At 35.8% G+C, this 26,913-nt stretch overlaps 1 long non-coding RNA gene across 1 annotated transcript in view; it reads right to left on the bottom strand.

Annotated features, from left to right (window-relative positions):
- LOC145256363 (uncharacterized) overlaps window positions 1-26,913 on the bottom strand; it is a 149,804-nt gene that overhangs the window by 41,468 nt on the left and 81,423 nt on the right. Inside the window, exon 2 of the long non-coding RNA XR_013863981.1 lies at window positions 4,458-4,633. This is a non-coding gene — a long non-coding RNA (uncharacterized LOC145256363). The remainder of the gene's footprint in view (window positions 1-4,457; window positions 4,634-26,913) is intronic.

The following is a 26,913-nucleotide window of genomic DNA, read 5'->3' as shown; positions in this document are numbered from 1 at the left end:
TCCAATTTTATTTTAAACGGATCGCCTCCAATTTTATTTTAAACGGATCGCCTCCAATTTTATTTTAAACGGATCATCTCCCATTTTATTTTAAACGAATCGCTTCCAAATTTATATTTAACGTGTCGCCTCCAATTTTATTTTAAACGGATCGCCTCCAATTTTATTTTGAACGGATCGCCTCCAAATCTATTTTAAACGTGTCGCCTCCCATTTTATTTTAAACGAATAGCCTCCAATTTTATTTTAAACGGATCGCCTCCAATTTCATTTTACACGGATCGCCTCCAGTTTTATTTTAATCGGATCGCCTCCAAATTTATTTTAAACGTGTCGCCTCTAATTTTATTTTAAACGTATCGCCTCCAATTTTATTTTAAACGTACAATCTCCCATTTTATTCGATTTCATTAAAAAAAAAAGTAAACCCGTTGTTCCAGCTTATGAAAAATGAGGGCGCAACTGGTTAGCTGGCCTCCCCCCTTAAATTGTTTTTTTCTTCTGATTTCACACTTTAAATCATGAACATCAAAACGGATCTTCCTGCCATGATTGCAATAAATATGTGTATTTCCATCCCGTCGCGCAAAATAAAACCTGTGCTTTATCCAGCTCCGGAGTAAAACCATTTCAAGTGGAGAAACGAGAAAGACAATAGCTAAGTTAAGAATTTATTGAGTGGTAGGTAGTGTTATACAGTAGAAACCTAATGAAAAGAATAAACACTTCAGTAGTATCTTTTATAAGAGACTTTTGACATAAATAAACTGGGAAATAAAACAATACTATTAAAACAAACTACAGAATGCCAACATAGATAATGCCCAACAAAATAGCAAATCTAGAAAAAAAAACATGGAAAAGAAATGAAACATTAAATATCATCATAAGTGAATGCAGCAAGCTCTTCCAAATAAACATAACAAATTTGGAAACGTAATCTACTGGGAACTGTTCAAATATTTTCGCTATCTAGTGGGGGTGATTTCTCCTTTATGTTTTTTTTTAAGAAGAGACATTTCCAATTTTTCTTTTCATGTAATTGCTCGATTGAACTCAAATTGTTTTGTAAATGTTCCTAAAAATAACTCGTCTAACTACCACCACTGTCAATAACTTTCGTTTTCTTCCTCTGTGTATACCTAAAACAAAGCGGAACTTCCATGAAGAGAGTTTCGTTCAAACAATTTCCCATCTGTGAAACACAATACCACGAAATTACTTCCCTGATGACTACAACATAGTCATATTCAATGATGATAGCCTGTGTGAGAACTCCTACTGAGTAATATAATAAGCATGGGATATATTTGTATAAATGCTTCAATGGAGATCTTCAGTTATGCAATTACCTCATTGCCAATTTCGGGTTTTGCATCATATCGGCTCACACAGTAATTTCAACCTGATGCCGGATGCGCCAAATCGTCACGTAACTTATCAGTAATGCAATCTGACATTGCAAAAACAAAAATCGGGTTGTGACAATCTTAAGTCTTTCTTTTTTTCTACGGATACGCATGAGCTAATCAGTTTACGTGCGAAAAAAAAATCAGTTACTTTTGAGTTCGTTCTCTGCACCTTATTCTTTTTCAAGTATTAGATCTGTTTTCTCAAACATCGATAATCATGGTTCATCAGTCGCTTCTGTGTTTTGACTGTTTCATTATGGTGTACTCATAGAAGCTTGAAATTATTTACTATAGAGGCTGTGCTCATACAGAACAGGTAGTATGAGCCGTTGTACCTCAACCGTCATCATTTGTCTAACAGAATGAGGAGTTGACCAATTCCAGAAGAAACCATCAGTCTACGCAGCAACGAAATATGTAAATAAAAACGAAATATATAAAAAAAACCCGAAAAATGTAAAAAAGCGAAAAATGTAAAAAAAAAAACGAAAAATGTAAAAAAAAACGAAAATGTAAATAAAAAACGAAATATGTAAAAACAACGAAAAATGTAAAAAAAACGAAAAATGTAAATAAAAACAAAATATGTAAAAAAAGCGAAAAATGTAAAAAAAAAAACGAAAATGTAAATAAAAAACGAAATATGTAAAAACAACGAAAAATGTAAAAAAACGAAATATGCAAAAAACGAAATATGTAAAAAAAAAAGAACGAAAAATTAAAAAAAGAACGAAAAATTAAAAAAACGAAAATTGTAAAAATTAAAAAAACGAAAATGAGAAAAAAAAAACGAAAAATGTAAAAAAAAAAAAACGAAAAATGAAAAAGAACGAAACATGAAAAAAAACGAAAAATGTAAAAAAAAAAAAGCGAAGAATATAGGACAAGAAATAAAGATGCGAGAAAAATTTGAAGAAATAATCTTATTTATAAAACTCACTATTCGTGTCTGTTTGTCTGTCTCTCTCCATATTTTCAAAGTCTATATCTTCAGGAACTAAAAGTCGCAGAGTGGCGCTAGGAGCCTCAAATTATTGGATTTTTTATGAACCGTTCTTTTATAGTCGATTGAAATAGTTTTTAAAGGGTCAAAAATGCGTCAAAATTCAAAAAATGGTTATACATTTTGTACATTCACCTTAGTTTATTTTTTATTTTTTATTTTTAATCATTTGATATGCGTGTCACGTTGGTACAGTGGTTACGTCGTCAGCTTTGAATGCTACATTTTTGCTTTCGGTTTCGATTCTAGCTGATGGCACCCAAATGTTTTTGCTTTTTTTAATTTTGAAACCACTCTACAATAATATATACGAAATCTGGACAAATTAAAATATCATATTTAAGCGTATTTTACAACCGGACAAAGCCAACGCCAATCCCACCCCACCCCATCCCCGCTAGTAAATTAAAAATAGAAATGAAGTATGAAAGAAAAGGGAGAGAGAAAGAAAAATCAATACATTGCCAAGGTTGCTGTGAAGAAGATGCCTCCCTCTAACGTGCTAGAAAATTACTCACACCTGAGAGTATCGTATATATTTACAAAGCCACCATTCGCCCATGCATGGCGTACTATTGCCACATATGTACTAGTGAATCTACAAGTCTCTCACTATTAGACAATGTCTTAAAAATAGTCTCAAATCTAATAGGTCTTAAAAATAGTCTCAAATCTAATAGGTGCCGAACTAACAGTTAAGCTCGAACTTCTGTTCGATTATTGTAACTTTGCATCTTTGTGCCTGTTTTACAAGTAACTAATGGAATGTGCTCCGTTGCGTCTCCTCTTCGATGTACATATTCTTGGCTAACCTGACAAGTAGCAAAATCACACTCCTTCATTGTTAAGGTACCTGTTCTAGACTGTGGAATTCCCTTCCTGTTTCCTGCTTCTCTTATTGTAATAACTCTCAGAAGTTTAAATGCATTGCAAAAAATTATCTCCCTGCACAACTCTCCACAAATCCCTATTAGACACGATCCCAAATTGTAACCTCTAGCGCCCAAAGTGGCAATATGCCTTGTTTGCGGGGCGGGGGGGGGGGGGGGTAAGAAAGAAAGAAAGAAAGAAAGAAGTGATGAAAAAAATATGGAAAACGGGAAGAAAAGAAACAACGTTAACAGAAGGAAAAATAAAATAAAGATAGAAATAAACAAAGACGAATTAAAAAAAGAAACAAATAAAGAAACGAAAGGAGAAAAAAGAAGGAACGTAAATAAAATAAACAAAGAAAACAAAACAAAAAAGAAAGAAAAAGAAAAATGAACACACACACAGAGCATCATCATCATCATCATCATCATCTTTTAACCGTAGTCGAAATGATAGAGTTCACGCGAGATAGCCCGGTCCCACAAGACTGCTTCTAGATCCCACCTCTCAACATTGGTATCCCATTCCAATGCCATCTGGGTGAACATTTTATTTCAGGAATGGATAGTAAAGGTTCTACAGAACTAAGGAAGGAATAACTGCATTTACCGGTTTAAAACAATGGATTGCAAACTGAACAGATCTTGCTTTGACAATAAATGATGCCAATGGAAGTTCGCCATGGATTTGTTGTTTGGTCGGATAGGTCTTCTGATAAGAAGGCGTGTACATGCACCATTAAAGCGTGTTTCCAACTTTTGCAAAAATTCCTATGTTTCCGAACCATAGGGAAAGATGGGCTGTATTATAGATTTTAACATTTTCAATTGGATGTTTTTGCTGAGATGTGATGTCCATATTTTGCTCAAATCATTAGAAGCAGATGATCCCATCCCTTTCCTGATATTTTTGATATCTTTCATATCTTCCCAAACTGCACTGATATGCAGAAGTTCAAATTCCACGTAAACCAACATCTTGATCATTTTTTAGGCACGGTTCCAATTAGTAGTCCCTTACGTCCAAGTGGCAATATGTCAATATGAAGGTGAAAAAAAAACCTGCAGAATTTTACATGTTTATCATCTTAGTTAATGACAAAAAGGAAAAAAAATAGAGAAAAAGGAAATGAAACAAAAAAGAAAGGGAGTAAAAAAAAAAAGAATTACCTCAGTCCCTAGGCAGTTTGAACATTGGAAGAGGCAAGCGTCTCTAGGGTCCATAGTCTCCAAAGGTACACTAGGTGTGGGATACATATTCGCTGATTTCACGGACACAAAAATTATGACCAAGAGGATGCTGGACAATGACCTTATACAACCCATTTTCTGTTTTTGTCCTGGAGCTGAAAAATAGAGGGGGAAATCGAAATAAGTTAGGGGTCTGTACTTCAGCTGACTATAATATAGTCGTTTTCAAGTTTAATGTAAACAAATTCTTGTAGAACTATTCACATAAAAGATCAATTTCTACTCAATGTCCACCATTACCGTTTATCATAGTGTTCACTCATGGAGTTATCCTCAAGTAGCCTATGGGCCACGATAAGCGGTTACTTCCATTATTATAGTTTTCCATTACATAAAATTTATTTATTTCGTCCGGTTTTACACGGTTGCAAACACGTATTCACAACACGACACAATAAGTTCGCTCTTTCTTTCACTTTCCTGGTCATATAACAGTCCTTTGTTTTTATCCACAACCAGTTGTTGTCTTATAGTAATTTTTCTTTTGCAACCCCGGTCTACCGGCCTGCTTTTGAGGAGGTAGTAGACAAGACACGTGTGCTTGTCAAGCGTACCTTTCAACTCGTCACGCGTTTTTTTTCTTTTCTTTTTCCTCCTTCTTTTTCCTATAATCTTGATGACTATATATACATTTCATTTCGTGATGACACATTCATAGCTTAAAAGCTGACGCGAGATAAACTCGCCATGTGAGTTGTCAATATGCACACGTATTTTAATAATGGATCTCGTGACTACGTTAGAGCTATAGAAATAAGTTTCTTTTCATGCCGGATGGAGTATCGAGATTGAAACTTCAACTAGCAGGTGTCGGTGATTACCTAACCGCGTGACAACGGCGTTTAGGTGTAACTATATTTATTGTCTCTGGATGTTCATTTATTCCTGAAGTGGATAGATCAACTTCACCCATACACTTTGATGTGTTCCGTAAGGGTTCAATATCTTTTTCTCTTGAGATTGTCTTCTATAATATCAGTATTTTTCTTTTCCTTTCTGACATTCGCCTTTGAGAAATTGATTGTGGGACAGGTTAATCCAACGAGTCAAACACAATGTCCATTGGTTTTTCTTCTGTATTACTGTCGTTTACAGTATCGGGATATATTTTTATGTCATAAAGTTCTTTTATCTACAATCCTAAAATGACTTAAACATTCGGAAAATAACTGTTTCTCCGATTTGAAAAGATTTTTTGGCATTTATTTCGGTTTCTTGGAAGTTGATTAATCGTTAGTTGCATGCAAGATGCTCTGTCTTCTCCCACTTTTGTCTATTATCCATTCCAAATATTTAGTTGTTTTTTGTTTGTTTGTTTTTGCTTTTGTTTTTTGCTTTTTTTTGTTTTTTTGTTTTGTTTTTTGTTTTTTTGTTTTTTTGTGGGGGTAGCATAAAAACATTTCTATTGTTTTAGTTTAAAACCGTAATCTTTAATTCTTTAAAAAAAAAATTATGTGCGCTTTATGGTGCTTTGTAGTTTTACTAATTATTAAAATATTATCCACATAGGTCGTCGCAAACTCTACACCACTCAGCAACGCGTCCATTATATTCTGAAAGTCGGCGACACCTTTACTTAAAGCGGTAGTCTTTCAAATTTTATGACCTTTTCATATGTATTTATACAGAATAACTTTAAATTTAAAGGAAATACATTTTAATGCAAAAGTTTTAAAATAAGAAAAAAATTTAATGTAAAAAATGTACCGATGCCTGGATTAATCGTATTATTTTTTATTGAAATAAAACTCAATTTAAATAAAATCCTATTTAAAAATAATTTAAGTACTAAATTTAATCCACATGGATGTATGTCGGCTTCGAAGGCATTGCAAGTACCTCCGACAAGCATTCGTTATATAATTCTCTTTCTCACTGCGAGATTTTCTGCTGATGTTGTATAGAATTTTCATTTCTCTCACTCGATCTTTCTAAACAAGAAAACATATTTTTTATTCGTTTTTCATTGTATATAATAGAACTTGTCGACTGGTAATCAATCAATACCTTTTACAGGAGAAAGAGGTGAGGTTTGTGTTACATACGGGTGTATATTTGTTCGAAAAGATTCTTTCCTTTTAATTATATTCTTAATCGCGGCCGAGATACTGCTGTGTTTATCAAATAAATGACAATTTTGGGGCTATAAAAGCAATCACATTTTATTTGACAAACGGATGTGTAGCGTGGAGCAGAAACAGATGGAGGTGGTAGGAGGAATGCGATCGACCATCTCGCTCTCAGGTCGTGACTGATTCTCTGTTCAACTGGTCTGTTTATATTTGCGTACATTCTTTATAATTCTGTTTTCCATTGTTCACGTTTTTTTATTCCTCTGTCTAGTGTTTTACTTTTGCTTTCAAAAAAATCATGTCACCTTTTGTTATCCGTTGGCTCTCTCAGATAATCTGGCGTTGCCTGTGAGCTTTTCATTTGAATTCTCACATTTGCTTGTTTCGGTGTTGCATGCCGTTAATTATTCAACATTTGGAATAGTATACCTCCAAGGATCGTTCAGAGCCATACCTTATTCTGACAAGCAGGGAGAGTGAAGCACTTCGGCCAGGCCCCTAAATGCTAGAGTATTGCCAACGTGAAAATCGACTGGTATTAAAACCCAACACAAAGATACTAAACTGTGATCATAAACCTGTGATGATGATTACCAACTCTAAACAAATAAGGTTATAGATGCGGAAGTTCTTTGATCATTTGCTGATGCCCTTCCATTATTTTTTTGTCTCAGCATCATTATTTTAACATCATTATTTCAGACGAATTTACATCTTTAAGAAAAAAAATATTATAAAATAATTCTAATTCTTTATTTTTTATCTCAACCATAAGAAATATATCTGTCGCTTGATAGGCGTCAGGTACTTTCTGGAGCAGTAGAATAATCCAACCATTTTTCCAACAACCTTAGCAAAAGATTGATGTAAGTCTTCTATGACAGGTCTATGGTGAAAGTCAGTCTTCGGAGCTTATCAAGCAAGGGATTTCCTCAAAAATAGAGTGATTCATTTCGACTGGGGAGAAGTGGGGATCAGAATGTTGGTCTGAATTCTCCCGTTGCTTGTTCTTTCTGTTTGTGTATTAATTTAACGTTTGTCATAGTTTATGCCAAGCACATTCGTATCAATTTTGAATCAAATATTTTTACGAATACCATATGTTTATCAAAAGTAGTACTTTGAGAATATCATTTGTTTAGTAAATTTTCATTGTGTATGAGAAAAAAGATTTGCTGATTCCTCCACGCTCACCCAAAAAAAACATGGTGATACCAACATCAGTGGTTAGCATGAAAAGTGGCCGTATCGGGTTTGAAAGAACCTGAGGTGGAATAACACCATCCAAACCTCGGGTGCAATCACAATTTAGAAACTCAACATGTGCAGAATCATTAGAAAATGGCCTCCAGCTCGTAGTGGAATGAAGACGTAAATGGATGGTAACATTTAATGCTAGTAAGACTAAGCTGCTTTCCTTTAATAATTACAAGAAGCCTCTCCAACCACCGATATCTATGACAAATAACTCTCTACCTGAAAATTTTTTCTTCAAACTCCTCCGCCTAACATTCACAGGCAATATGAATTGGAACAAATATATTGAGGACATTGCAAAGACTGCAGCAAAAAAAGGTGGGGTCCCTTTATCGAGCTAGAAGACTACTCACACCTGAGAGTATCCTGTACAAGGCCACCATTCACCCATGCATTGAGTATTGTTGCCACATCTGAGCTGGTGCATCTACCATTAGCCTCTCCCTCTTGGATAAGGTCCAAACTGAGTTTTCAATCAAATAGGTCCCACTTTGTCAATTAATTTCCAACCCTTGTCCCATCGCCGCAATGTTGCATCTCTGCGTGTTTTACAAATATTTTAATAGAACGTACTCTGATGAACTCCTTGGACTTGTGGCCCCTCAACGTACATATCCCCAACAAACCCGCTTAAGCTGCTGAAGTATACGACGTTCGATACGATGATGAAAAGCAGCAGAGAGTGCTGAAAATATGGACAGATTTATTGTCACTCAGACTACAGGGAAAATAACCGATTTTTTCCCAGGGATGAACCGTTAGTAACCGCTGGTGTGATGATCCTCTTTAAAAAGACTAATTAGTAGTAATTGTACATAAATAAATACCGATCCGTCCCGTCACACAAAACATCCAGTTCCCCAAAATGAGGCAATCTGAATTAGAAGAAACTTTTTAAATCGCCTTAGTCTGGAAGGATTTCCCATTCACTGACCAGGGAAAGAATTTACGAAGTAAAGCATCATAACAGAAAAAAAAGATCAGTTGACGAGTAAAACACGTGCCATTTTCTATCTCTTGGGTGAAATCATTTCAAGCGGTGAGGGGAAGCGAGAAATAAAATAGCAAGTTGGACAACCCTCGCCACCTGAAATGAATTCGGAAAGAAATTATCTAATCAAAATTATGAATCAACTGTGAGTATTTATTTCTGTGAGTCATCATACATAATAATATTTTATATTCATTATTATTATATTTATTTTATTAAATTATTGTCATAATTCTCTGATTTTATATGGATATTCGTACAAACAATTTCAAAACATAATTTTTCTGTCATTTTAAACGGAAAGTGCACGCAAATAATAATAATCATAATAATAATAAGAAGAAGAAGAAGAAGAAGAAGAAGAAGAAGAAGAAGAAGAAGAATCATAATAATAATAATAATAATAATAATAATAATAATAATAATAATGCCAATAGATATGACTTGCCCAAACTACATCAACTTAACAAGCAAAAAGAATGAGGAATTACGGAACTGTCAGAAACTGAGGGTGGAGATTTCTAGGTTGTGAAATAAGAAAACTTCCATCGTGCCAATCATCATATGTGCGCTTGGCTCAATTCAAGATGATCTTGAGAAACAGTTGTACTCCTTGAGAATCAACTACAACATCACCGTACTCCAGAAGTCAGTTCTGCTTGACAAAGCAAACACCATATGCCAGGTGTTTTCAATCTAATTGACTCTGACTATGATCACTCGCTTTGATGTAAAAGCCTACTCTTGAGTGAAAAAATAACGGTTTCATCACAGCACCATGAAGTTAACGAACATAATAATAATAATAATAATAATAATAATAATAATAATAATAATAATAATAATAATAATAATGCCAAATAGACGAGAATGTTCAAGGAGGATGAAAAGACCGAGGAGAGAGCGCTGACCAGACCTCCGGTGGACAAGTGCCTCGAGAACTGGAACCTTGGAGAGGCTTATTGCCACTCAAATTCCAGTAGAGATTAATTGCCGCTGCCAGCGAGAAATCAATGGTAAGCGGCTGTTGTGATAACGCAAATTTATTTTGAAATGTTATTGAAAGAGGTGAAGAGTAGTGGAAATATGGGGAGAGTTTTTGTCACTCAGCTTCCAGGAAACACCATAGGTTGTTTTCAAGTAGAGATCTTTGATGACCTGTGGGAAAGCTCCTTGTGAGCCAATAATAATAATAATAAGTCAATACAGCAAACTAGACAAAAAGACACGATTGCTTGGAGAATGCAGTACACTGGAAACTATGTAAACGTCTGAACAGGCAGGCAGATGGCGCAGGCAAATCCCGAGAACAATACTAGAAAACAAGAACCACAAAATTCTCTGAGACATACTGGTACAAACAGTTAAACACATATGTTACATAACGTTATGATAATTAACAAGAAGGAAAACACCGCTAAATTGTAGAATACGCCATCTTATCAGAGCAAGGAAATGGAACAACGAAAAACGTGGAACAAATGCAAAAATAACAGAAAGGCAAACTGAGACTATACAACGGACAACAATGATAAATACTGTTGAAAAAATCTCGAATGCGGAAACCAACCCACATAAAATACAAATACTAACCAGCTCCATAGAAGTTGGAACAGAAATAAAAACAAAAAACATAAGAACACCACGTAAAAACCAAAAGAAATGAAACTGAAAGAAATCTTATAAATTGTCTATATTAAGAAGTGATGAAATCAGCCTGGACTAATACCCTGCAAAATAGTAATGAAATATCAAGGAGGATGGAAAGACCGAAGAGGATGGGACTAATCTGGATAGAAAGGTGCAAAGAATTGAAACTTTATTGGCAATCAAACTCTAGAGACGGCACACTGTCATTTCCCGCGAGAACTATATAGTAAATAGCTGTTGCGATATAGCAAACTTATTTCCAACGATTATCGAAAGTGATTGTCTCGGCAACCAGCAACTGTTGTAACATAGCGCATATAAGCGTGTGGAAAAATATCAGCGGCAGCGAAGGATTGCTGGCTTGTGAAGAGATTAGCAGCAGCAGTAGCCGAAAAAAGAAAGCGCCTATGCAAATTAGAAAGTGTGCGCAAACTGGCGTGACAAGAAAAAAGAGAAAACGACACGTGTTCATGAGCAGAATCAAAGTGTGCGTCGAAGAAAATAGATGTGAAAAGTTGAGGACGAGAATGGTCCGGCTGTGGTAAGCATGCGGTCAGAGGAAGGAGAAACGTGACTAAACTAGATAGACATGTGGCAGCGAAAGAGAGACATTTTTAAGTGATGTCGAGACGGGAGAGTAAAAGTAATGAAATCTTTTGTTAAAAAAGCAAAAATACCGAATTTTTATTCCTTTCTTTCTAGTTTTAATTCTATGAATTACTAAAGTAAAGTGTAACAAATGGACCAAAAGGTGGCTTCGTGGCTGGGTTCAAATCTTATGACCGGCAAGAATTGTTGCCCTACACTGATGATTGCGTAAGCATGAAACACTAATGTTTGTAGGTAAAAATGAATGATTATTATTTTATTATAATATACATATAAACACTTTGTCTGTGTGTATCAGTGTGCCTGTGGGTGTATCTGTGTGTGGGGGGGGGGGGGTAAGAGTTCGTTCCCTATGGACTCCAAAACGGCTGGGTCGATTATTTTGACATTTTACACGCATCTACTTTATGTGTCTGGGAGTGTTCTCGACAATCGATAATCGAATAAATTCGATTCAAGAAGAAACGGTCAGATTTTGGACAAAGTTAACATCCTTATACAGCTTAACATCACAAATGCAGTTGAGAAGTTTATCACCGCACAAGCAGAAGGTCAGGTATAAATTCAAAGGTAGCGTCTTTGATAAGAAAGTAGCGCGTTCTAAATGAATGTTTCCGGTTAGAGCATAATTGAATCATGGTACTTGACTTTTGTATTTTAAACTTTAATTCCAACAGTTATATATAAATTTTTTTATAAAATCCACAGTAGGTTCTCTACAGTGCAATGTTGACTACAGTGTGTTGTGGACGAAGTCTCTGCAGGGAGATATGTAAAGCTTCCACCGAGTATACAGCGATGGTCCGCAACTAGAGCTGGCAATCAATCGACTTGAATAAAAAAAAATAAGAGATTTTATAGTTTTCAATGTATTGGACGTGTGGAACATCCGTTGATCCGCATACAATCCCACGAAAAGTCAGGTCTCTCTGCTTTTATATATATATATATATATATATATATATATATATATATATATATATATATATATATATATATAAGCAGAGAGACCTGACTTTTTCCGGGATTGAATGATGATCAAAGAATGTTTCACATTCCCATATTTTTATTGTCATCAAAATCGGTAAAATCGCTTATTTTTCGATCAAATCGATTGATTGCCTGTGTTGAGGACACATCGCGGCACAACGGGAAAAAAGCTTTACATGGCTTGCCGTAATGATTTAGTTCACAATATATTGTAGTCTATGTTGCATTGTAGAGAACTTTGATTTTATAAAAATTAATTTTATATATAACAGCTTGAATTAAAGTTTAAAGTGTAAAAGTCAATTTTTACGGTTCAGTTGTGCTCTAAATAGAAACATTTATTTCCAATGAGCCCCTGTCGTATCAAAGCACCTACCGTTGATTTTATACCCCTGGCCTTTCTACTTGTGCGGTGATAATGGCTTCTGACGCACGCTCGTGGCAGAATTTGCTTCCTTAGAGTCTCAGACTAATTATGCTCCCTCCCCCGCTTGCTAATCTTTTACCATAAAAACACTCGTCTAAAATAAATAATCAATAATTTCCCTCACTCTCTATCGGTGCCTCTAAGTAAACATGGATTCCATGAACAAAGCTTCCTCGAACAGTCTGTCTTTGGAACTGTTCTGCTGGTCTGCTTTCCAGTTGACTACAACATCGTCGTCTTCACGTCTAATGTAAACAAGCTCTTATTGGACCATCCTCACAAAATAATCTAATCAGGTGCTCGTCTGAACTCCAATCCCTGGTCCCCCCTCGCCAATCTTTCACGAAAAACACCCGTCTAGCTGAATCCACTGTGAAAAATTTCCCCCACTCTATATCTGTGCCTAAATCAAAACGCGGATTTCATGAGCAAAGCTTCTTTCTTAGAACTGCACGCCTGTGGAACTCTGTTCCGTCTGCCTGCTTCCCTCCGGACTACAACTTGGATGTCTTCAAGTCTAATGTTAACAAATTCCTAATGAACCGCCCCCTAATTAAACACTTCATAAAATCTCCTCACTAACGTGATGTACTTACAATAACCCTTATCCCTGAGTGGCTTCCGGGCCTTGATAAGTGGTGATCACTGTGTAAAAAAAAAAATAAAATAAAATAATTATATCAAATTTCCACCACAAACGATTACAACAATACTGTCCCAATGACTACAATACACACATTGACACTTATTTTCGAGTGGGTACGTTTGAAATAGGGTTTTCTTTTTATATCATGTTTAAATATTTTTTTTTTTTACTTTCTCATACTTAATTTCGAGAAAGTATTTTCTTTGGTCTCTCATGCATACTTTCAAAACAGCAATTTTCTTGGTCTGCCATATTTAATTTTGAAACAGCATTTTCTTTGGTATATTACGCTTAAGTTTGAAATAGCATTTTCTTTGGTATATTACACTTAAGTTTGAAATAGCATTTTCTTTGCTGTGTCATGCTTACGTTTGTAGTAATATTTTTTATGTATACCACGCTTAATCTTACAATAGTATTTACATCGTTAAATGCAGCGATTTATCCTCAAATGAAGAGGCCGTCGATAATTTATCCATCCATAAATCTCTCTTTTTTTTTACACTTTAAACGAAAGACTTGGGCCGTTTTCCTCATCACATGACAGTCTAGAATTAATTACCGTCTCCGAGCAAAAGTTTCATAAAGGGCAACGATATTCATATCGGTTTGATTAGAGTCAAGTCACGTACATCGATAACGGGAGAATGCTAAAAGTTAACGAGAAAACGCGAGACTTGAAGGTTCGTAATTAGAATATGGCAATCAAAAGCGCCGTATCCAGAGGGACGAGACGAGAAAAGCATCCACACGATCTTCTAACTTCAGATGAAAATGCATTGAGGCAATGCAGGAGAGTCTTGAGATACGTCCGTTCAACTTAGCCATTTAACGATGAGAAATCATCGTTCAAACTTAAGTGTGACAGATAAACCGACGTACTGTTATGTGTTTGGAATCCTGTGTCAATGGCGATTAGGTTTGCTAGTATAGAGTCTGACAAGGGTGAGGGTATGTCATGATGACCCAAATTTGCAAAGTTATTCCCAGAGGTGAAGTAAGACACGTGAGGTGAAAACAAAACTAGAAGTCAGATCAGTTCAAACGTGGCTACCGAGAAAGAAGGCCGATGTATATGACAGCGTAACGTCACTTCCTAATTAAGTTGTAGGTATAGACAGCTTCCGGTATTCAACCACGTGGTCATGCTAACAGGCATAAAAAATATGGCTACCAATATGTGTTACCGATTGTCCATGTATGTTCTAAAGAAAAAGAACAATTCTCCATTCGGAAAATAATTATTATAATTGCACATTTGGGATAATTTTAATCAAAATATCGTAAGTGAATTTGTGTTTGAACTTTTATCTTTATTGGAGAAAGTCGAATATTTCATTTTTTTTTTTTTTAATGCAAAACAAACAATTTTTATATAATATTTTTCAATCCGTTCTTTTAATAATAAATAAAACTTTTCACTGAGTATTTTCAAATATTTAAAAGTAAGCATTTTTCACGGCAGTGTTTTTTTTTTGTTTTTTTTTTTACGATTGGTGAATTATCAATATTTTAGCACCGGGCGTAATTAATTTCTCACAAAATATATTTAAAACTTCAATTTTTTTGTTTTTTTATAACATTTTAACTGTAAATAATTTACACAACGGGTTTGTTTTACTATACACATAGATTCGAAAAAGTTGTCAAAAAAAACAAATATATAACAAATAAATGTTATCAAAGGCAAGATAAGTTATTTTTCTACCAAACATGCCGACATTTTTCTTTTTAAAATATATTGATAAACATTGTATGATTTTCAAAGCGATTACACGTTTTAAAGTGAGTAAAACCACTAAAAACCTTTCCAGATAGGTAGAAGAGTAACTTATTTTTCCTTTGATAACATTTATTTGTGATATATTTGTTTTTTGACAATTACGATATATTTCTGCCTGCTTAAATTGTGACTCAATAATCCAGCACTTAAAACTTTCCTCTCACTTTATTTTTAATGCTTTTATTTAAAATTAAAAGTTTATAATTTTGTAACAGAGCGGATATGAAAATATTAGCAGCAGCTGAAGATTATATTAGCAGCAGGAGCAGCGTTTGAACGCGTAGGCAAATTAGCAGTTATGCGTGAGCGGGAATGAAAAGAAAAAGGATTAAAAAAAAGGACACAATGTGGTCGGAGAAAAAAGTGGATGCTGAAGGATACGGACGTGTAAAATGAAGACGAGAATGGGCCGGCTGTGGACAGCGTGCGGTCGGAAGAAAGAGAAACGCTCGCCAGGTTAGAGTAACATGTGACAGCGAGAGACATTTTGAATGGTGTCGAGACAGGGGATTGACGGTAATAAATGGTTTTGTCAAAAAAAGAACAAATGTCAATCCGGATTTTTATTTATTTTTTTTTTATTCTATAAATTACTAAAGTAAAGTGTAACACCACGTAATGTTACAAAATATGGACCGCTGTTTATGCTACGTTACAATTTTATTATTTTTTTATTTTTTAACATTAATCTTTAATTATTGGATTTTTAATCCTTAGCTAAAATTTCTCGTTACATATATTAATAATTATGGCTTAAATATATAAAAAATTACATTTGATTTTCTGTATTTTTGTATTTTTACTTTTTAATTTATTTTTTTTAAGTTTTAATCTTTAAATTATAATTTTTAAATTTTAATCTTCATTTTTTAATTTTCTAATTTATTTTTTTTATTTTTAATTTATAATTTAAAATTTTAATCCTTAATTTTTTTATCCTCAATTTTTAATTTTAAAATTTTAATCTTTAATTTTAATTTTTAATTTTAAATTTTTAATGTTAAATTTTTTAGCTTTAATTCATAATTTTGTATCTTGAATATTTTATTTTTATTTTAGATCATCATTTTTTTATTAAAATTATTTAAATAATTAAATTTAAAAAATTATTTTTTTCAACGTTTAGAAATAAAAGTATATGAATAAATACATTAATAATTAAATACGTTTAATGAATTTCTAGACTCATGTTTCTTCCTCCAAGGTTGATTGCATTCTTGGCCTACGTGAAGAATTTATTATTGACCCATTTTCTCCCATCGCTAAATCTAACGTCTCTCATACTTCCCTCTCAACTTAGCTTCTTTTCATACGAAATCTAACGTCTCTCATACTTCCCTCTCAACTTAGCTTCTTCCTTCTCCTTCGCTTCTCCGCCAGACGCTGTTTGACTTTTGCGTGTTTGTGTTTTTGTTTCTGTTTTTTGTTTTATTTTGTTTTGTTTTGTTTTGTTTTATTTTGTTTTGTTTTGTTTTATCTTGTTTGTTTGTTTTTTGTTTTTTGTTTTGTTTTATTTTGTTTTATTTTGTTTTGTTTTGTTTTATTTTGTTTTATTTTGTTTTGTTTTATTTTGTTTTTTTTTGTTTTTTTTTGTTTTGTTTTGTTTTATTTTGTTTTATTTTGTTTTGTTTTGTTTTATTTTGTTTTGTTTTGTTTTATTTTGTTTTATTTTGTTTTGTTTTGTTTTGTTTTATTTTGTTTTGTTTTGTTTTGTTTTGTTTTATTTTGTTTTGTTTTATTTTGTTTTGTTTTATTTTGTTTTGTTTTGTTTTATTTTGTTTTGTTTTATTTTGTTTTGTTTTGTTTTATTTTGTTTTGTTTTGTTTTGTTTTATTTTGTTTTGTTTTGTTTTGTTTTGTTAGCTGTCCTTTTATACAATCTTAATTTTTTTCTTTTTTCACAAATTAAAAAGCTGTTACTTTTAACATTTAATTTATTTTATTTTTAATATCATATGACTGCCCTCCAAACAAGGACTTCTTGTGTTATGAAATGATTTTTTTCTTTTTATTCTTTATTTTAATTGTATAGATCAGCACATACTTCTCTTATTGGATTCTGATTGATTAATTAATTAGTTAATGAAATCCCATAGTTTATAATGCATACTCCCTAAAGCATACTCCCTACCTCTATCGCTCAACTCATCATATCATATTTAAAGTAACACAATTATCTAATAATACCCTAGATAAACCTCTCCCCCCTCTAATGCTTACAACCTATACAAATCTTTCTAATATGCACACTGTTAGACTTCGCATCAATACGTTGCTAACTAGCACATACCTTCTTCTGATGAAGCATTAGGTTTAAAAATGCTTGGTATACCCTCTACCAGCTGTATTGTACTCCCTTGGTTCAAATTGATCAATAAATCTATATACACCAATATATATTTTTATTACCAATATATTTCCCTCTTATATTTAAGCTCCACCTGTTTGTCGAGCTTTGATCCCCGATATTTATTATATACTAAAGTTTCCGTTTAAAAAGATCCTTATATACTTCTTTGATCCCCGATACACACACACACACGCACATACACACACACACACGCACGCGCACACACACACACACACACACACACACATATATATATATATATATATATATATATATGAATAAAAATAAAAATACAGACGATGGTTGACGTTTTGAGAATGAAAATGAAAACCTAAAATAAATAAATGGTAATTAACGTTTCATCCTTATTTCAGGGGTCATCATCCAATCTTGGATTCTGCATCTTTGGATTTTACCGTCATTGGATATTTTACCCTTCACCAAATTGTCCATTCACGTGAAATCACCTTTTTCTTCACCCTATTCCCTCTGCTTCACTTTCTGTTATCAGGTAAGATCTATAACTTTCATTTAATACATTTAATACATTTGCAAGCAAAATCCGATCCCACATTTTGCTAAATCCTACCCTCTGATGAGAAGGAAAGTATTTCTTCAAAACTACACGGATTAAGGACTATCCACTTATTTAGCATTTCCTTTTCAAATTAAATATGTTTTAACTCTTTTTCAAAGTGTTTTTTAACATTTTTTATTTACTATTTGTTTTATTATAAGCTCTATCTCCTATTTGGTTTTATCGAGCTTTTATATCTGGTTGAGATTACTTTATAAATATTAATTCTTTAATATTCATAATTTACTTTAGTTTTGCCATCTTGGATAATTTTGGTAAACTTAACTGTAATTCTTATTATATATATATATATATATATATATATATATATATATGTGTGTGTGTGTGTGTGTGTGTGTATGTATATATATATACATATATATATATATGTGTGTGTGTGTGTGTGTGTGTGTGTGTGTGTGTGTGTGTGTGTGTGTGTGTGTGTGTGTGTGTGTATAATGATAATTGAGGATTTATGCCGTTGTGAACGCATCTTCAATTTGAAAGTTGCACAAACACCACAACGAGTGACTGTCTCTTCTACGAATTGTGTTGGATTTTTTTCTGTTTTATTCATGTTGCGTTCATTTACTCGTACCCATCGTCATTATCGTCGCGATGGTCATTAAGGATTTATGCCGTTTGAAACGCATCCTCAGTTTAAAAGTTGCACAAACATCACAACTAATGTGTGTCTCTTCTACAAATTGTGTGTGTTGGATTACAATTTTTTTATGCATGTTAAATTCATTTAATCATACGCATCATAATTGTCGTCATGATTATTAATGATTTCTGTCGTTTGGAACGCTCCTTCATGTATATTCTACATGTACGTTTATGTGTACGTGAGTATATGCATCTGTATGCACATGCGTATTTGTGTGCGTCTATGTTTTTATGTGCATGTGGATATGTGTGCATGTGTGTGCATGCGTTTGTATGTTTGCGCGCATTAGAATATGCATGTATGTGTGCGTGCATGTGTTTATTTGCATGCGTATGTGGGGTGGAGAGGGCGTCAATAAGCCATGGCAAAAGCAACTCTTCTACGAGAAGTAAATCTCTGATTTAAAAAACATAAGGCGGAAGACCAGCACCCGTATTAAGCTGGTTTGCAGTTTGACTTGTTTCTGGTTATTTTGCTCTTGCTTGTTGCTGGATCTCTACATTTTGAACCGAGTAAGAGACTTCTTTGTATAAACACTCCCTCAGACATTTGTCTAAAAAATAGTCCTGTAGCGATAGAAAAATTCTGACACGTGTAGGCTTGAAAGGCTGGAAGCATGTAATAACTGATCTGCTATTATTCTATGTATATATATATATGTGTGTATGTATGCATATATGTATGTGTATATAGGTATATGTATGTGTGTATATGTGTATGTATGTTTATATATGTACATGTGTATGCATATGTATGTATATCTATGCGTATATATATGTATGTATATATGTATATGTGTATATATTTTTATGTGTGTATGTATATATGTATATATGTTTTGTATGTATGTATACGTATGTGTATATGCATGTATATGTATGTGCATGTATATGTATGTGTATGTGTATATGTATATATGTATATATGTGTACGTATATGTATGTGTATATTTATGTATATATGTGTACATATATGTATGTGTATATTTATACATATATGTGTATGCATGTGTGTATGTGAATATGTATGTATATATGTGTATGCATATGTATGTATATGTTTATGTATGCATGTGTGTATATATGTGTGTGTATATGTGAATGTGTGTATATATGTAAATATGTATATATAAGTGTATGTATATATACATGTAGGTGTACATGTGTGTATGTGCATGTATGTGTATATATGTGTATGTATACCAATGACCGTCTTCAGTGTAATGTTTATTTCATGATTGTAAATTATTTTGTAACTCTGGAAAAGAATTTACAAAAATGCGTGTCTTATAAATTCTTTTCCAGAGTTCCAAAAGAATTTACAAATTTCCAGAGACGAAACGTTGATTAGCATATAATTATTCTAGGTTTTTCTTTTCATTTTCATATATATATATATATATATATATATATATATATATATATATATATATATATATATATATATATATATATATATATATTGACGTTAAATGGGCTGGTAAACAGCAAAACAAAATAAATCAAATACAATATGAAAAAATCCAGCTAGAATTCGTCACTGACAACTTTCTTTCTCAACTTCCAGCACGTCTCTCCACACTGCCTCTGCCAGCAGACATTTTATCAGAAAACTGACCCTATTCCATTTGCATGCGTGTGCAGTGGAAGATGAGATCTCGTGAGATTCTACGAGACTACACCTTATAAATCCATGGCTGCCATCTTTAATTTCTCTCAAATCCCATCCGAAGGTAAGTTGTATGACCGCACAACACACACACACGGGGGCGCTTTCCTCTTCGATTATTACACTGCCCCCCTGGTCTCCAGACCACACATTTAGCATGGTGGACGTGGTCCTTTGTTGCGGGCACTCCTACGAAGGGGGATTGACTGGACTACTTCATCTTCATCGGAGCTCTCAGAAGGGGTGCTGGAACTATCGGCGTCAGCGTTGGGCTCACAGTTGTACCATCCCGGAGAATAGGACGGATCTACAGGTCATCGTTGGACGATTCACCATCACTGCTACTCGCCAACTGGTTCGTATTCAGGGCAGGCCGGATATCCTTCACATAGCGTGGAGTACCATTGACTAGCACGGCTTGCTCACTGATAATGCCAGTGATTCTCCCTCTTTGAAAGCTGCTGGTGCATCGATTATTGGGAGGCTTCACCCAAACAGTGTCCCCTAACTCATACGGCCCTCGGGTTTCCTGCCGATCAGGCAGACGGGCGTCAATGTCCTTGATGCGCACTCGATAGCAATGGATTACATTGGTGGGTGCGCTTGCAGTAGTCATGCCATCCTTTGGAGTTGCATTATATCTATAGACCGCCTCTGTGATCGTGCATTGTTTTCTTGCTGCGATCCTCTTCGCACTTCGATGGCACCGCCCTGCTATGTCGTTGCCACTTGGTACATATGCACATCTGTGTCTGAGCTGGATCCCCCACTCGTCTACGAAACGTTTGAACTCCCCACTGCAGAAGGCCGTGTCATTGTCTTTGAGGATCTCTTTCATAAAATATGGACTCCAATTCACGGATTACACTGGAGGAATCCTGTCTAATTAACGGCCGCCAGATTACAAACCTTGTCGATCCACAATCGATCAGGGTGAGGAAGTGCTGGTTGCCGTAGTGGGTTATGTCCATACCCAGTCGGCTCCAAGTCACGCTTACCCCCAACTGACCTTTCCGCCATCTGGCCGGGGTGGGGTCGATTGACTGGCATGTTTGGCATTCCCTGACTACCGCTTTCACTGCACTTTTGGACACCGACGGATTGGACAACTGCACAAAATAACATGTCCGTCTCACTGAGGTGGTGTATCTTCCTGATTTCATCTGCCACCTCAATAGAGGCGGCACATAATGGTACTTTCTTCTTCATGGTGCCATACCATCTCTGTGGCACCCGAGTCAGCCTATCAGCAAGATTGCAATTTGAAGTGACCAGTACAGCATCCACAGACAGGTTGTACTCTGTTACCAGATTTTTTACGGTCTCCGACCTCCGTCTGATCAGCATCTCGCTGGCTGCCTTAGTGTGCACTTTAGTCTTGCCTGTTAGTGTGTCTGATATCCAGTGGTACACGTATAGTGAATCTGTGTGTATGCGTAATTTCCTGAATTTCCACTGGAGTGCCAGGTTGATACCTTTTATCACCGCGTCAGGCTCTGCCAGGTTGATATGAGCAGCGTTACTCGCCGGTCGCAACCAGCAAGCGTCCTCAATCGCAGCACCATTCTTCTCCAACAGCACACCAATTGCTAGAGAGCTGGCATCCACCCACACATTCAGTTTGTCTCTCTGCATGCACCAGTCTCCTTTGGCGGGGTCATCCTGCTTTACCCTTGCGATGGTCTCCTTCACAATGCAAACCAACAGATCATCAGCTGTTTCATCATCCCAGTCTTTGGTGACTTCACTTGCCCTCCTTTTTATGATGCCTGTTGCCACGCGAGTCCATCCACACACTGGTAGATGCCCCCCACGTTTTCCACACAGGGAGAATACTGCTCGCCTCCATTTCAAAGTCCCTCGCACTTGTCAAACATTCAGGCCCAAGATACGAACGCCATTCACCAAACATTCTGGATCCTTGCACGTGAAACCAAACTCAGTCAGTTTGGCCCTCACACGTGACGATCACACAATGTCTTCGTTCACATATATGTCATCAAGGTACGCCGATCTCCAATCTTTTATTGTCACTTCCTGTGGCAACACAGTGTTAATAATGGCCTTCATTATTTGGAGTGCCACGTTCAGGCCAAAGCCTAGTCTGGTAAGGCAGTACCTCCTGCCAGCAACAACTACCGTCTGAAATGGCCACATTGTTTCACTGATTCGGACCTGCAGGTATGCCTTTCTTATATCCAGCAGGGACACATTGGAACCCTGCTGGCGCCACTCCTGAAACTTGCTGGCCAAACGTCAGCATCTGCCGTGAACGCATTAACATGCGCGTTCAGTTCGCGATAGTCCATCACTGGCCCCACCTTTGCTTTGTTGTGCTGAGCGACCGCCATCAGCGGAATCAGGCCTTTGGGAGGTCGAAGTTTCTCATAGGGGTAGAGAACCAACCAGCCATCACGAAGTTCCTCTTCATATGCAGGCCTCATTTCGTCGGGCACATGGTACTCTGTTACCTCATTTCGCAGGTTGGCTGGTTCCTGGTTTTCCGATCACTTCCACGCGGCTGTCCAAGCATTCTGCTGCTGGTTAAACTCGACAATAAAGTCTGGCTGATCAATCTTCAAAGCAGCACATACTGGAATCTTCTCTTGAAACTGTATCGCCCCCGTCTGCGTTATGTGAGCACCACCTAGGGCTTTGATGGCGTCATAGCCTAGGAGCAGGTCAAAGCTGAGCGGTTTCTCGAGTACTATCAGCGCTTCGACGTTAGCTGAATTTTCAGTGTTAGTGCGAATGTTCACAGTGCCCACTCTGCAACATGTCTGCGTCGCTCCACTGAGGGTGGTTAATCTAGTAGTCTCCTTCTTACAAGTGCGGCAGAGGCCCGCACTCACTACGGTGAGAGAGCACCCAGAGTCGAAGAGTGCTGAGCACAAAGTCTCATTGACATAGACCTGAATGGTCGGAAGCGCCTCATCTAATTTCTGTTTGGGGAAGAGGTCGACGCTGGCATTTTGTCCCCGACCCCGTTTCCCGAACAATCCCGGGCCATATGACCAGTCTTATTACATCGGTAGCAACAAATAACTGTCAGTCGCCACCGGCAGTTCCTCGCAGTGTGGCCCTGGTCATTACACCTATAACACATGACTTCACCGCGCAGGACGGGTCCCTGAGACGGTCTATCCTCATTTAATGTGCGCTGTGCAGCAGCGACTACCGGTTCTCCCATCTCATAAGTATTCTTCATCACGGTCCTAGCCCGGTCTACGAGGTCGTTAAGGAACAATGAAGCTATGATCGAGCTAGCCTGCAGGAGTGTCTTTGCTCCGGTTGGGAGCCCTGCCAAACATTTTCATGTCAAGGCCCGCTCAGGTAGCCCACCAAACAACACCGTCAATTTCACCAGGATGCAAGGTTCTTGCCTCAAATTGCTCCCAAGCAGTGGTGGGGTCGATAGCGAATGCCGTCTATAATGCAGTCTTGATCCTTTTATAATCGTGTTTTTCCTCAGGACTAAGCTGTTGATATACTGCGAAAGCCCCGCCGGACAGACGTAGAGGAACCACATTTTCAATGTTCTTCACACTAGACAACAAGCAATGTAGTTCCACCTTCTCCAGCCAGTCAAGTACCGGGGCGAGCCGTCAAACTCCGGTATTAAATTAAGGTCGAATTTGACCCCCATTAAGCCGAAATAGCTTGACGTTAAATGGGCTGGTAAACAGCAAAACAAAATAAACCAAATACAATATGCAAAAGTCCAGCTAGAATTCGTCACTGACAATTTTCTTTCTCAACTTCCAGCACCTCTCTCCACACTGCCTCTGCCAACAGACATTTTATCAGAAAACTGACGCCATTCCATTTGCATAACTTATAAATCCATGGCTGCCATCTTTAATTTCTCCCAAATCCTATCCGAAGGTAAGTTGTATGACCGCACGACACATACATACGGGGGCGCTTTCCTCTTTGATTATTACATTCAACTATATATATATATATATATATATATATATATATATATATATATATATATATATATATATAATTTAGATCATAGAAAAGTCAACATTAAATAATGAATGTAAAAACTAAGCAACAATTTTCAAATATTAGTAATTCGAGTACTTTACTGTTGCATAATCGTTCACAGATGTGGCAGAAAACCTTGCTAATATTTGGTGTTGCTTGCGAAGGGATTTCATTATGTATCGTTGGATGTCGTGTCAAACTGTTTGCAGATTTACATACCAATCCACAGATAATACAACTATACTTTGGTGGTCTGGGTGGCAGCACATCCTCAGAAAATTGTTGGTCTTGTCTTCTGTCAAACCAGCTTTAGAAAAAAGAAATCTGTCACAGCTTGTGCATTTCAGTTTTTGTTGAAAGTCGGCAGGAACTGCGGATTCATTTTAAGAACGCGTTTAAATACTGCATGCTAAACACTTTTCTCAAACTTTCTTTGATCATTTTTTTTTCCAGTTACTTCGATGAATATTTGGAACTTCCCAGTTATTCGCATCAATTTTCATCAGCTTAAGGTTATTCCTCAGTGCACCTTTTGTAGATTTCTTTCTCATAGAAAGATCACTATAAAGCAGTTGTTTTAGTATTTTTCCATTTTTTATCCTTACTAATTTTACCTTTTTTTTATTGTTGTTGTTGTTGTTGTTCTTTTGTTTTTTTACGGTCCTTATTTCTATGCTACAGTTGTTGAATTCTTCAAGGGAGGCACTATCAATTGATGTTCAGTATTTTAGGGATGAATTTTTGATAGAAACCTTTCCACGGCTTTAAGATACCTTCAGTATTCCATGTTTCGCCTCATACACACAGATCTTTGTCTTCACATTGATTTCTCTATCTAGCCAAACACGTTTTTCAAACTTACCAAAATTAGAGCTATCCTGGGTTAACCTTTGAGTTATTTGAACATCTAAGGTTCCATCTCTACTCATCATACTACCACGATATTTAAAGGGATCAGTGACCTTCGACCTCTTCCAGTCGGCCAGAATAGTTGTTTCCACATGTGGCACCTCAGTTAGAGGTGAATATATAGCAACGTTTTGTTTGTTTTTTTGTTTATTTTTTTTCATAAAAATGGTCAGGCCAAAAGCCTTGCAAGCATTTGAGAATTTATCTATTAACCGCATGTCCTACCCTGTGTGTGCAACAAGATCTATGTCATCTGCATTCAACAACTCACGACTGATAGTATTGAAGGTTTTTGAATTTGCACGTAGATTAAACAGCACACTCGAAGCTCGAAAAGGCAAAGACACCACAACCCTGTTTTAAAAGTACAAATAACATTCTAGCAAAGTAAATTTTAAAAATGAGTATAGCTTCCACGATTGGGAGGCGCAGGTTACAATGTGAGACGGCTAAAATGGCGGTGTTTTTTATTAATATGTCTCTAAATTCATTTTTAGGGCGTCATCTGCTACAAAGTGTTGGTAGATCGGATTGCAAGAGAAACAAACAGGAATTATCCCTGCTACCCAATGAAACATGCATAAGAGAAAAAATGCTAACCAAGTATGCGTATATATATATAAGTGATGAGTCGATTCCAATATTTTTCCTGATTCCGATACAAGTACTGATTCTGTTCTAAATTTCTGATTCCAATATAAATTTGTGTCACCCTGCTTGAATTCATTGTCTTCTTCTATTGGTTCAGACATTTTTTATTATTAATGTTCACTCGAGCCATAATCCAAATTGTGGAAAAAAAAACTTGATCCATTAATTTTTCCATTAAGATAACAAGCCAGGTGAGCCTCGTTGATGACCAACTTGGTCAAATAAGTTTTTTTTTCCCACAATAGGATAGAGAATTTAATCTCCAAAGGGAAAATGTCAGACTTATGGATTCTCCCAATAGTCCATAATAGACAGTCCTTATCCAAAAACAACCCCAAGGCAGACACTCTCGAGGACACTTCTTTATTCGAAGGTTTTATCAAATAACTCATTTCAACGGGAAAGACTTCGGATTGCATTTTTTATGAGCAATAATTTGGCTCTAAGAAATGTATCAGATTTACGGTGACGTAACATATTACCAAATTTTATGACTTTCTCCTGGACGTTAATAGCTTTTAAAAGAGTAGAAAATTTTGTTATATTTAAAGAAAATGGGTTCTGAACCCGAACTGACATTCATGAATGATGTAGGGGCAAATATATATAAGCAATCGATTCAACAGAATCTTTGTTACAAGCAACGGAATCCCTCTATAGTCACATCTTTTGTTCTTTCTCTTTGTTAAGTATCTACATGTACTACCGCGCCACACGGCAAGAATTAAACTACTATGCACTACTCTAGAAATATTTTCACAACCAAAAAGCAATAGCTCTACTGGTATCCCATCAAAGCCTAGTGCTTTTCCAGTATTAATTTCCCTGATGGTGCATTTTATCTCATCAAGAAGAGAGATCGACCATCATTTTCTTAATAATATTGTGTTGGGAAAAACTTGGAATCACTGCTTCATCTATAACAGATCGATTATCGGACAGATCTGTAAAGTGTTTCATATAGATTTATTAGTTTCATTCCGCTATTACGAACATTCCTATTTGTGCATATTTTCTACATTGTGCATAGTTGCATAGCATGTGGAGATCTATCTCTAGCTGTGAAATGATCTCTACCAAACTACTCTGCCAATTTTTACTACACACTGGAAACTTGATACATGGTGCAT

This window comes from Euprymna scolopes, chromosome 32 (genome assembly GCF_053919585.1).
Source record: "Euprymna scolopes isolate OS-2025 chromosome 32, ASM5391958v1, whole genome shotgun sequence".
Classification (NCBI taxonomy): Eukaryota; Metazoa; Mollusca; class Cephalopoda; order Sepiida; family Sepiolidae; genus Euprymna; species Euprymna scolopes.
This window is presented reverse-complemented; position numbering and strand designations above follow the sequence as displayed.